This window comes from Apium graveolens, chromosome 9 (genome assembly GCF_009905375.1).
Source record: "Apium graveolens cultivar Ventura chromosome 9, ASM990537v1, whole genome shotgun sequence".
In the NCBI taxonomy this organism is placed as follows: domain Eukaryota; kingdom Viridiplantae; phylum Streptophyta; class Magnoliopsida; order Apiales; family Apiaceae; genus Apium; species Apium graveolens.
In genome coordinates, this window is record NC_133655.1 from 95,726,714 (window position 1) to 95,737,804 (window position 11,091).

At 34.8% G+C, this 11,091-nt stretch overlaps 1 non-coding gene across 1 annotated transcript; it reads right to left on the reverse strand.

The window, feature by feature from the left end:
• Positions 1–10,446: 10,446 nt before the first annotated feature.
• Positions 10,447–10,553, reverse strand: LOC141687636 (small nucleolar RNA R71). Its single transcript, XR_012561126.1, has one exon. It is a non-coding gene; the product is annotated as a small nucleolar RNA R71 (small nucleolar RNA).
• Between the last annotated feature and the right edge of the window lie 538 nt (positions 10,554–11,091).

Genomic DNA, 11,091 nt, shown 5'->3' on the forward strand with positions numbered 1-11,091 from the left:
GTGGCATCAATCAAAGTATCAATTCTAGGCAGCGGAAAACAGTCTTTGGGGCATGCATTATTCAGATCGGTGAAGTCTATACACATCCTCCACTTTCCATTAGCCTTCTTCACCATTACAGGGTTTGCTAACCACTCCGGAAATTGAATCTCCTCAATGAAACCAGCCTCTAAGAGCTTTTCCACTTCCTGCTTTATAGCCTCTTGTCTTTCCGGGGCAAAATTTCTTTTCTTTTGTTTCACTGTCTTTCGGCTTGGATCTACGTTTAGCTTGTGAGTAATTAACCCCGGGTCTATGCCTGGCATATCAGCTGCTGACCATGCAAACACATCACTATTTTCTTGCAAAAATTTCACTAACTTCCCTCTAAGGGGCTCCTCTAATGTGGCTCCAATGAAAGTCGTCCTCTCAGGATTCTCGGGGTCTAAAGGAACCGAGACCAATTCTTCTGCTGGCCTTCCTCTGTTCTCATCATTTTCTCGAACATCCATATCTTCAATAGGAAGAACCTGCCCCCCGACTCCATCTGCCCTCAAAGAGGCCACATAACAGCTTCTAGCCATTTTTTGATCTCCTCTTTCTTCTCCAATCCCATTTCGGATGGGAAACTTCATGACTGAATGGTAGGAAGAGGGGACTGCCTTGAAGGCATGTATCCCTGTTCTCCCCATGATAGCATTATAAGTTGAACTAGCCTTTACCACCACGAAATCCAGCATCTGCGTTGCTTTCCTTGGCTCCGTACCTATGGTGGTTGGCAATTTAATTATCCCTTCCACAGGACATTCTACTCCAGCAAATCCATATATCGGCATGTCGGTTGGTGTTAACTGGGAGTCGTTATACCCCATCCTTAGAAAGGTGTCGTGGAGCAAGATATCCACAGAAGCACCATTATCCACAAGGACCCTCTTAACCGGGCTATTTCCTATTATTGGTGTTATGACCAGCGGGTCGTCATGGGGAAACTTCACACCCTCTAGGTCGGAATCATCAAAAGCCAATGTTACTTCTGTCCTGGCCCTCTTCGGGGCTTCTCCAACAATATGCATAACCTCTCTAGTATATGCCTTTCTGGAATTTTTGGACAATCCAGCAGTAGTTGGACCTCCAAAGATCGTGTTTATCACAGGCCCTCGAGGTCTCGGCCCTCCATAAATGGTGTTTATAACTGGTCCTCTAGGCTGGGGGTTTCGCCCCTGATCGTCTTGGTCCCTCCTACGATCTTCAAAGTTCTTCCTTCCATTATTATTTCTGTCCCCTCCATCTCCAGTATACTTGTTCAATCTTCCTTTTCGAATCAAAAACTCAATTTCATCTTTCCATTGTCTACACTCATCGGTGTCATGGCCAACATCTTTGTGAAACCTGCAATACTTGCCCTTATCTAGCTTGGCGGGATCAGCCTTCAAGGGCTTAGGCCAGCGAATATCTCTGTCTTTTTCAATCTCCATCAAAATCTGATTTCTGGGAGCATTCAGCTTAGCGTATTCAGTGAACTTTTGCCCAGGTCCTCCCTTCTTGGGGGTTGAATCAGGGTTTTGTTCGGTTCTAGGATATTTGTCCTTAGCGATATACTCCAAATCAGTTTTTCGTTTCTTGCCTCCAGTGGGCTCATTACTTACTACGGTCTTCCTCATACTTTCTTCAACCTTGATATACTTCCCTGCCCTCTCTTGGAGCTGCAACATGCTCTCAGGGGGTCGTTTGGCCAAAGACATCTTGAAAAACTCATCCCTAGTTCCTTGTTGCAGTGCTATCATGGCTACCTTATCATCAAGGTCTGGGACTTTTAAAGCCTCCTTTGTAAAACGATTCAGGTAATCTCTTAAGGATTCCTTAGCTCCCTGCACAAGACTCATAAGAGATGCTGAACTTTTCTCATGGACTCTTCCACTGATGAATTGCTTAATAAAAGCCTGACTTAATTCTCTGAATGATCCAATAGAATTTGGGGGTAGGCGACTGTACCATCTTTGAGCCATACCCGACAGGGTTTGAGGGAAGGCCCGACATTTTATAGCATCATTCACGGGTTACAGCAGCAGTGCATTAGAGAATGTTCTAACATGATTAGCGGGGTCTCTTGTGCCATCATAGGCTTTGACAGTGGGCATCTTGAATTTCCTTGAGATATGGGCATTCATTATCTCTTTTGTGAAGGGTGGAGTTGGATCATCAGGATCTCCAAGGGGAAGGAGATTGCTCGGATCAGTTCTTGGGACAGCAGCCCTTCTTCTTACCGGACCATCCAGGTCTATGATAGGAGGAGGATTTCTCCCCCTAGGAGGCATGTGGGGTCTGGTGGCTTGGTGAGGCTCCAAATCACGCCTCAGCCTTTGGATTTCAGCCTCATGAGCCCTGATCTTTTCCTGCACTTCTTGGGGATTCGCCCCTGGGGTGCTTTGGGGGCGTTGCCTTCCATCGGCCATTGGCTCTTTTCCAGGACGCCTCCTTCTCGGGGCCACTTCATCATCTGAAGATTCGGAGTCTCTCTCAGTGTATGGACCAGAAAATTCCCGATCCTCAGGGATAGGATCCAAACCTCGTATATAGGGGGGCGACCGCCCTCGTGCTTCGCTTCGCCCAGCATATCCGCTTCCTCCAACCTCAGGGTGAAGGGGCATCCCATAAGGGGGGTTAGTAGTAACAATAGTTGAATATTCATACCCGACGGGTCGAGAATTCACAGGTATATGTATTTGTTGAACTTGAGGATTCGTATCTTGAATCGGGGGAGTTGTCCCTTGTAGCTGGGGTTGAGTTGCCCCTGTCTGGGCTTCCTCCTGAGTAGATGCATAAGTTGAATGGGGAGGAACCTCCACGGTTGATGAAATCACCTGGGTTGTCTCTAATGGTGTTCCTTCCTCTAGAGCTCCAATTGTTCTCCGTGTTCTCGCCATGGTTGTTGTTGTGATTCCCACAGACGGCGCCAAATGTTATGGATAAAAAACTAAGGTTATTACTTGCTGTATTTAATACTAAGATTCGGGAGCTCAAGGCCTTTAATGGCTGCTCTCGTGTTTCGTGACTCAATCTGCCTTTACGAGATGCCTACGTATCTCTGTGAATTAGAGAATCAAGCCAAAAAATGTAGTTCTGATTGGTGGGGGTGAGACCCCTTATATAGATGTTGGGAGTCCTTGAATTGGACTTGGTATAGGAGACTTGGTGGGCAAGTCTCATAATTAGAATGGACTTTGGAGTCCTAGGTAGTAGGAAACTGATTCCTTATCCTTTTAGGTCCCCTTGAGGCTAATCTCCAAGGATTTATATCCTTATCGGGACTCTTTTCAATATCTGATTTGTCCCTTATTAATTAATTATGAAATTAATTAATAATCAGGGCTTTTGGGCCTTTTTTATTCCATCAGGCCTGATCTGGTCCATCAGGCTTAACCTTTCTGGTCTGAGTATCATATATCTTTTTATTGGGCCTAGCAGCCCACAGTTTGTACAATTAATGCAGTATTTAATTATACAATCATAATTTATTTATCCCTATCAAATATGAATTTTTGAACATTTTTCAGAATTAAAATGGGCCTCTCAATCATTTTATAATTAAATAATAGGGGTCGAACACCTGAATCTGACTTTAAAATAATTTTATAATAATTATGGAGTCTTGAAAATAATTTTAAATAATATTTAAAACTCAAAACTATTTTTCAGAATTTTCAAATCAACAATAAATAATTAAATCTAATTATTATATTAATTAAAATCAATTAATAATTAATTTAATTAATTAATCAATTAATAATAAATTAATCGATTAATTAAAATAATTAAAAACTAATTAAAATTAATTAATAAAATAAATCAGATTTATTTTTAAATAATTAATTAATTAAAAAAAGTTTTTGAAATTAAATTAAATAAATAAACAATTTTCTGATTTTTAAAATATTAAACAAATCATTTTTAAAATAATTTTAAACAATAGGGGCTAAATTGCAAGTTTTTTGAAGAGAAATCCTGAATTTGTAAAAATTCAGAAGTTTTAGTTATTAATCTATAAAAACACAATTTCAGAATTGATTTTGAAGTAGTTGGATCAAAATCGGGTCAGGAACCGAGTCGGGAAACGGGTTGCCGGGTCACCAAGAACACCGGACGAACCCAGAATCCCGCGACCCTTTCCGGATTCCGGCGACCTCAATTACTGGTCAGAACAGAACGATTCAACCTCGTTCTTGCTTCTTTCTCATCCTAATATCAATCAGGAACACAGATACATCATTTAAACCAACAAACCAAGCTCCAAGCTCCAAGCTCCGATTCCGGCAAAAATCGAACCAAGCCCGACGAACATCCGACGAGCTTCATTCTCGGCCTTTCAATTGAAATTATTCAAGAACATAAACCCTAATTTATGAATCCCAGAATCAAACACACTTTTCTACATGTTATTGAACTCCAAATTTGGCATATAATAACCAAAATGACCAGGAAGAAAAGATCTATATGATTCTAACATCAAATCAAAAAAATTCCTGTTTTAATTACTAAATAATTCGAATTAAATTAATCAAATAAGAAAATCACCTTGATTTCTGCACTGAAAAGGATGATTGATTATGAGAGAACTTTTCGATAGCTTCGATTTGATATATTGCACGCCCGAATCGGAGTTCGATAACGCCTTCGTTTGTGCGTTTGATTATGAAGAACGCGATATATTTTAAGGTTTTTCTCTGGAAACTATATAATTTTACTGTTTGCAAATGATTATTTGTACAAAATACAATACTGTAACGGCTATTTATATTTACGGAATATTAGTATGTTCTAGATCGTGTTGGATCGATAAATATGTTTCTTAGCCGCTAAGTAACTATAAATACGATCCTATCGGATAACGTTTTGGATAAACATTATCCTATTTTGGATAAGCACTATTCTGTTTTTGATAAGGATTATCCTATTTTGGATAATTATCAAAACCGAACATTTACAAAACAATTTGTTCGAAGATAATGATATCGAAAAGGGTTAGCGTATCTAAAATATTGCGCCGGGCCGCGCACGGGTCAAACCGTAATCCGGATCGAAAAAGTCAAAATATGGAAAATGTCTGGAATTACCAGATTCGGTGAGGAAGGAGTTTTCGGAAGAGTTTCGGGTTGTAAAAACGTAAAAAACGGTTGAGGTTGGACGATTCTCGGCTTTAGAAAAATAATTTTTGTAATTATTCAGAAAATAATTAATAAATTCATAAATCAATATAAAATCATATAACACTCCAAAAATTACCAGAAAAATACCTTAATTATCAATATTTTATTCTGGACATAATCAAATTAACATACTTATACTTTACCACATATAAACATCCACATAACAACACCAATCATCAGATAATTTACCAAAAATCACAATGTAATCACATGACAATTATTTATCAATAAAAATAATTACACCCCATGTCCCGGATATTACAATTTTTGATGCTAAATGACTTACCATTCATCCCAGAGTTCAGAATCGTGATTGTCTCCCTGACAACGCTACCAGAGTTCAGAATCCGGCCAAAAACGGCCATTGCAGCCGGCCAATTGTCAAGCTATTCCGGTAAAATCTCAAAAGCAGTCAAATCAAAACCAAAAACAACGATACATGTATCAAAATAAAGCTAAAATCATATATAAGCTAACCGTATAATCAAACACCACCACAGCTTCAAGAATAATAAAAAAATCAATTCAAAAACTGTATCAAAACCAAAACTCGGTTTAATCATTTTGGGGATCTAACGATTGAAATAAAGATGTAAATCGATTCTACAGATCAAACTAAAGCTATATATCACATCAAAACCAACCAACAATTACACAAAATTAAAATTCGATTTCAAGGTCAAGAACTTAAAAATCGATTTTAACAAAAACCCAACCTCGATTTGTGATTTTGGTATCAATAGAACGGGCCTGAAATAAGCTTTGATTGGGTTACTAGAGCATCAAAAACGGTTATCTATAGCTTCCGGAATCATCAATCAAAGATCAAGAACAAGATTTCACCCCAAAAACTCAAGTTCTTGATTTTTTTTCTATTTTCTGAAATTTTTATAAAAATAAATGAAATAATTAAAAACTGCAGCTATTTATATTTATGAAATATTATTACCCGTTGGATTGTATTGGATCGGAAAATAGGTTGCTTAGCCGTTAAGTAACTGCAAAAGCGATCCATTTTGATACCTGTTTTAGATAATTATCAAAACCGTTCTTCTTATAAAATACTTTATATGAAAATAATGTAATAATATCCCGTCTTTCGCCAATACGGGTTTTATTGATCTATAAAAAGATTATCATATCAAAAATTTTGCGCCAGGACGCGTACGAGTTAAACCGTACTCCGGATCAAAAAAGTCAAAACACGGAAATTGTCCGGAATAATCAGATTGGGTTTGGAAAGAGTTTTCCGAAGAGGTTCGAGTTGTAAAAATACAAAAACGGTTGAAGTTGGACGATTCTCGGTTTTATTAAATAGTCTATAACTACTCAGAAATAATTTATTAAATCTATAAACTCTTTATAAAATCATATATAACAACCTATAAATTACCAGAAAAATATCAAGATTATAATACTTTATTTTGGACATTAAAAATTTAAAATAATCCAATTTTGTCACATATAAACATTCAAACATTATTTCCAATTATCATATAATTCACCAAAATTCACATAATAAATGCATAGTAATTATTTATTGATAAAAATAATTACACGATGTATCCCAGATATCACAAAACAACTCAATTTACCGATATCAATAAGATCAATTTTCAATTACCTTTTGAAAATAATACATTTAAATAAATATTTTCAGAAATTAACAAGGATCGATATAACACTTAACAATTAGCATATTACCATTTAAGAACACAAACTCGTCAAACAGGAATAAAATATTTATCATTTTAATATTCCTTCTAAATCATAAAAGCACATATATATATTCAAATAATAATTATAATAATTCTAAAAATACGGGATGTTACATATTTTGTGAATATTTTTTTATATTTTTAAATTCTCGGGAGACGCTTTCATATATTTTTAAAAAAATTATTGATACAAAATTGTATAATTTTCTTTTATGGGAGACATGTGTCCCTCTGTGCTTCTTACTGGGTCCTCCTTTGAGCATATGTAAGACCCACACCATATACAGTTCTTGTTTCGTGGTTTCTAGGTTAGTTCTACATCCAGCCAGGCAATTCTAAGGTTAGCGTAGTTCATTAACGTAGGGCTGTCAAACGGATAATTTGAATACAGATCTGTCCATATTCGTACTCATATTCGCAATTGTCAGATTCACATTCAGATAATATTCGTATTATTTCAGAAATATATAATATTCGCTTTATTTCAGATTTGAATAATAATCGTTTTTTCTCGGATACGAATGCGGATATTTCAAATTTTTTGAATTTTTTTATGGCCCTTCCGTATTGACGCTAATTTTTGAGCCATTTTTAACTATTGAACTCAAATAAAATTTTTATATATGTATAAAGTATTTGTTCAATTATATAAAATTTGTTTAAATATATTATTTAATGCATATCTACACACTATGAACTAATAAAATTAATTTCAAATAATAGTAAATTACACAATTATATAACTTATATATCATATATATGTTTAGTTTCATATTTGAATATTTCAGATTTAGATACGAATTATAATTGCTTTTTCGGATATAAATATAATTTTTTTGGTAAAATATAAAATTTTTCGAATTTTTTTGACATTAATGTTCTAATATAACATATATAAATAAAGTATAAAGTATTTTGAAATAGATGAAAGATGCAATAATATTTTAAAATTATCGAAAAATATTAGGGCATCCACGTGTCTTATTTTTTAATGCACCAATACTATTTTATTTCGATTAATAAAAATTTATTGATACATTACTTTTATTATCTTTTGCCTTTTCTCTAATTATAATTCAAATTTATAATTATTTTATTAGTAAATCACAAATATAAGGCCTGTTATTATTGTTAACCTATCAAAACATAATGTTATGAATCATTAAAATATTATATTTTATTATATTTATAAGGTATTTCTTAAAAAAATGTTGCATTTTCTCATCAATGCAGAAGTTTCGTTTAATAATTGGTGCTTATGGGTAGTGATAATAATCCGGTCTGTTTTTATGCTGAAATTTATATCCAAACCTGAAATTTTCTCGAAAATGAATATCCGAACCCGATTCATTGGATTTCAGATCGGATTCGTGTATACACAATCTGATTTTTTCGGGTTGACTATTTTTACACGAAATCCAAAAAATTATATAATAATTAATATTGTAAGTGCGCTTGAAAACTACGTTCGAATTCTGAATCAAACTTCAAATTTCCCGCACTTTATTAAGTGCCATTTATGTCCACTTAGAACGCTCTATAAAGGCTTGAATTGGTGTTTTGAACTCAAGTTATTTGTGTATTTGATGTGTTTTTGTAGTTTTTTTGCATTTCAGGCATAGATTAAGGAATCGGGAGATTTAGAATTACTTTGGCGCTAAAATGGTGTTAGAAAGGTGTCTTAAATAGAAGCCCATGGATCACCATCTCAAACCAGCCAGAAAAACAAGCAGAAGAAGTTTTTCCATTAGGTTAGCAGCGCGGTCGCGCTGGATCAGCGCGCGCCCGCGCCAGGTCGGGATTTCAGAATTCTGTTTCTCCTTGAATTTTGAGAGTTTAAAGCCCGACTTGATTCTACAACTAAATAATAATGACTTAAAGACATTTTTCATGACAAGCACGCAACAAGGAGCAAGAAGAAGACGTAAGAAGACCATATAGCACAATTCAACCAAGGCGAAGATGATCTAGTTTATTCTTGTGATTCTTTGTTTAACTTGTAATCTTGGATGCTAGTTTTCTAATTTGCTGAACCTATTACTCTTGTTTAACGTACTTTGGTTTATTATTCAATTTATAAAGACTAAGTTTATTATACCATGCTTTCATCGTAACCCACAGTGAAGATGAGTTCAGTTATGGGCTAATCGTTATCGTGGGGTTCTAACGGATTTTCAATGGATTTATTTAGTTAATTTATTTTGATACCTTAGTGTGTGGTGATTATATGATATCCTAGTATTGGTTGTGTTTATTCGTCTTATGAGCGTCACGAACTTATGAGATAGCGTGTTAATCTCTATTGATGCGAAAGTGAATATAAGGGTTTAGAACTTGCCATGCTAGCATAGGTTCATGTATTTGTTATGCATGATCCGTAGGTAATTTTAACCATCTTACTTGCCATATGTAATCATGATAGATAACTTTCTTATTAAACTGTTATGTTGTCAAATTCTATAGACATATAGGGTCTCAATATAATTGGTGTATATTCAACTTCTATATCTTTTGTGGATGTCTGTTAGTAGGGTATTCGTACAAGGAAACTTGGCATTTACTAGTTTCGTGTTATCTGATTAGTGTCATCACCATTGCATGCTAAGATTAAAAACAAAAAGGCTATTGAATGAAGTAAGTAATGAAGTTAGAATCCCATGCTTGTGTTATATAAGTAAATCAACCTTAATTCCCTTAGCTAATATTAGTTAGTATAATCTCATAGTTATAAACAATCTCAGCTTGTTATAATCTTAGCATTGAATATTAACCATACCATTGTTGCATAAGTGCATAAATTGAAGTTAATTTAAAAGAGTCTCTATGGGAAAGAACTAGAAATAATTCTATATTACTTGCGAACGCGTATACTTGCGTGTATTATTAGCGCGTTTTAACGTCCTAACAAGTTTTTGGCACCGCTTCCAGGGACTCATTGTTTACTTTTAGTTTATGTGCTTCACATCAGTGGTCGTTAAAGTTCACTGAATCGGATATTTTACTTACTTGTTTGTTTGTGGCTTTTTCAGGTACTCTAGAGAGCGTGTATGCTAATGTGTTCTCAATTTCGAAAGAAAACACTGGAGAAAGTAGAGGACGAAGTAGTGGAAGAAGTTCTTGTTGAGGAAAAAGTTAAAGAAGAAGCTCTTGTCTCAATGGGAGAACCAGAAGCGCATAAGGAGGTTTTGATGGATTATTCTCAACCGAAGATCAATGATATTCAATCTAGCATTGTCAGACCAGCCATCACGGCTAACACTTTTGAAATCAAGTCTAGCATGATTCAAATGGTGCAGAACTCGGTCCAGTTTGGGGGTTCTCCGACGGAAGATCCCAACATGCATATTAGAGATTTCATCGAGATCTTGGACACTTTCAAATTCAATAATGTGTCTGAAGATGCTATAAAGCTAAGGCTTTTTTCATTCTCTCTGAGAGATAAAGCTACGTGTTGGTTACATTCTTTGCCTCCAGGCTCTATCACTAAATGGGAAGATCTTGCTCAAAAGTTTGTTATTAAGTTTTGTCCTATGTCAAAGACAGCTGCAATCATGAATGCTCTTACTTAATTTGCATAGCAGTCTAGAGAGTCTTTGTGTGAGGCTTGGGAGCGATATATGGAGATGCTTAGGAAGTGTCCTCACCATGGGATTCATGACTGGATGATCATTAATTTACTACACCAAATATGACCTATCGCAACTCCCTCCAAAAATATGTTACCCCAATATGTTACTGTAGCTATGCTACATATGGTCTAATGTAACATTGTCATTTTTATGTTACTTATGTTACCGTAGCTATGCTACATATGGTCTAATGTAACATTGTCATTTTTATGTTACCTTAGCTAAAAACATGATGTTATATTAGCTATAAAGTGTTACAGCTTGTAACATACTTTTAAAAATGTTAGCTTAGGGTATTAAAATATGAATATAATATATTTTTAAGTTCAAATATTAATTTAATTTAATCTTACAAGAGTGGCTATATGAGCACTCATATATATGTTTTAAAGATATAATTTATGAAATATTGTGTATATTTAAATTATGAAAGTAATAAAGTATATATAAGTAATTATTTTTTATAAGTTTTTTTTATAAATTTTATGATTAAAATAAAAATAATATAATTATAAAAACTCATGTTTGGATTCACAGAGTAGGTCAAATTTTGGGGCTTAT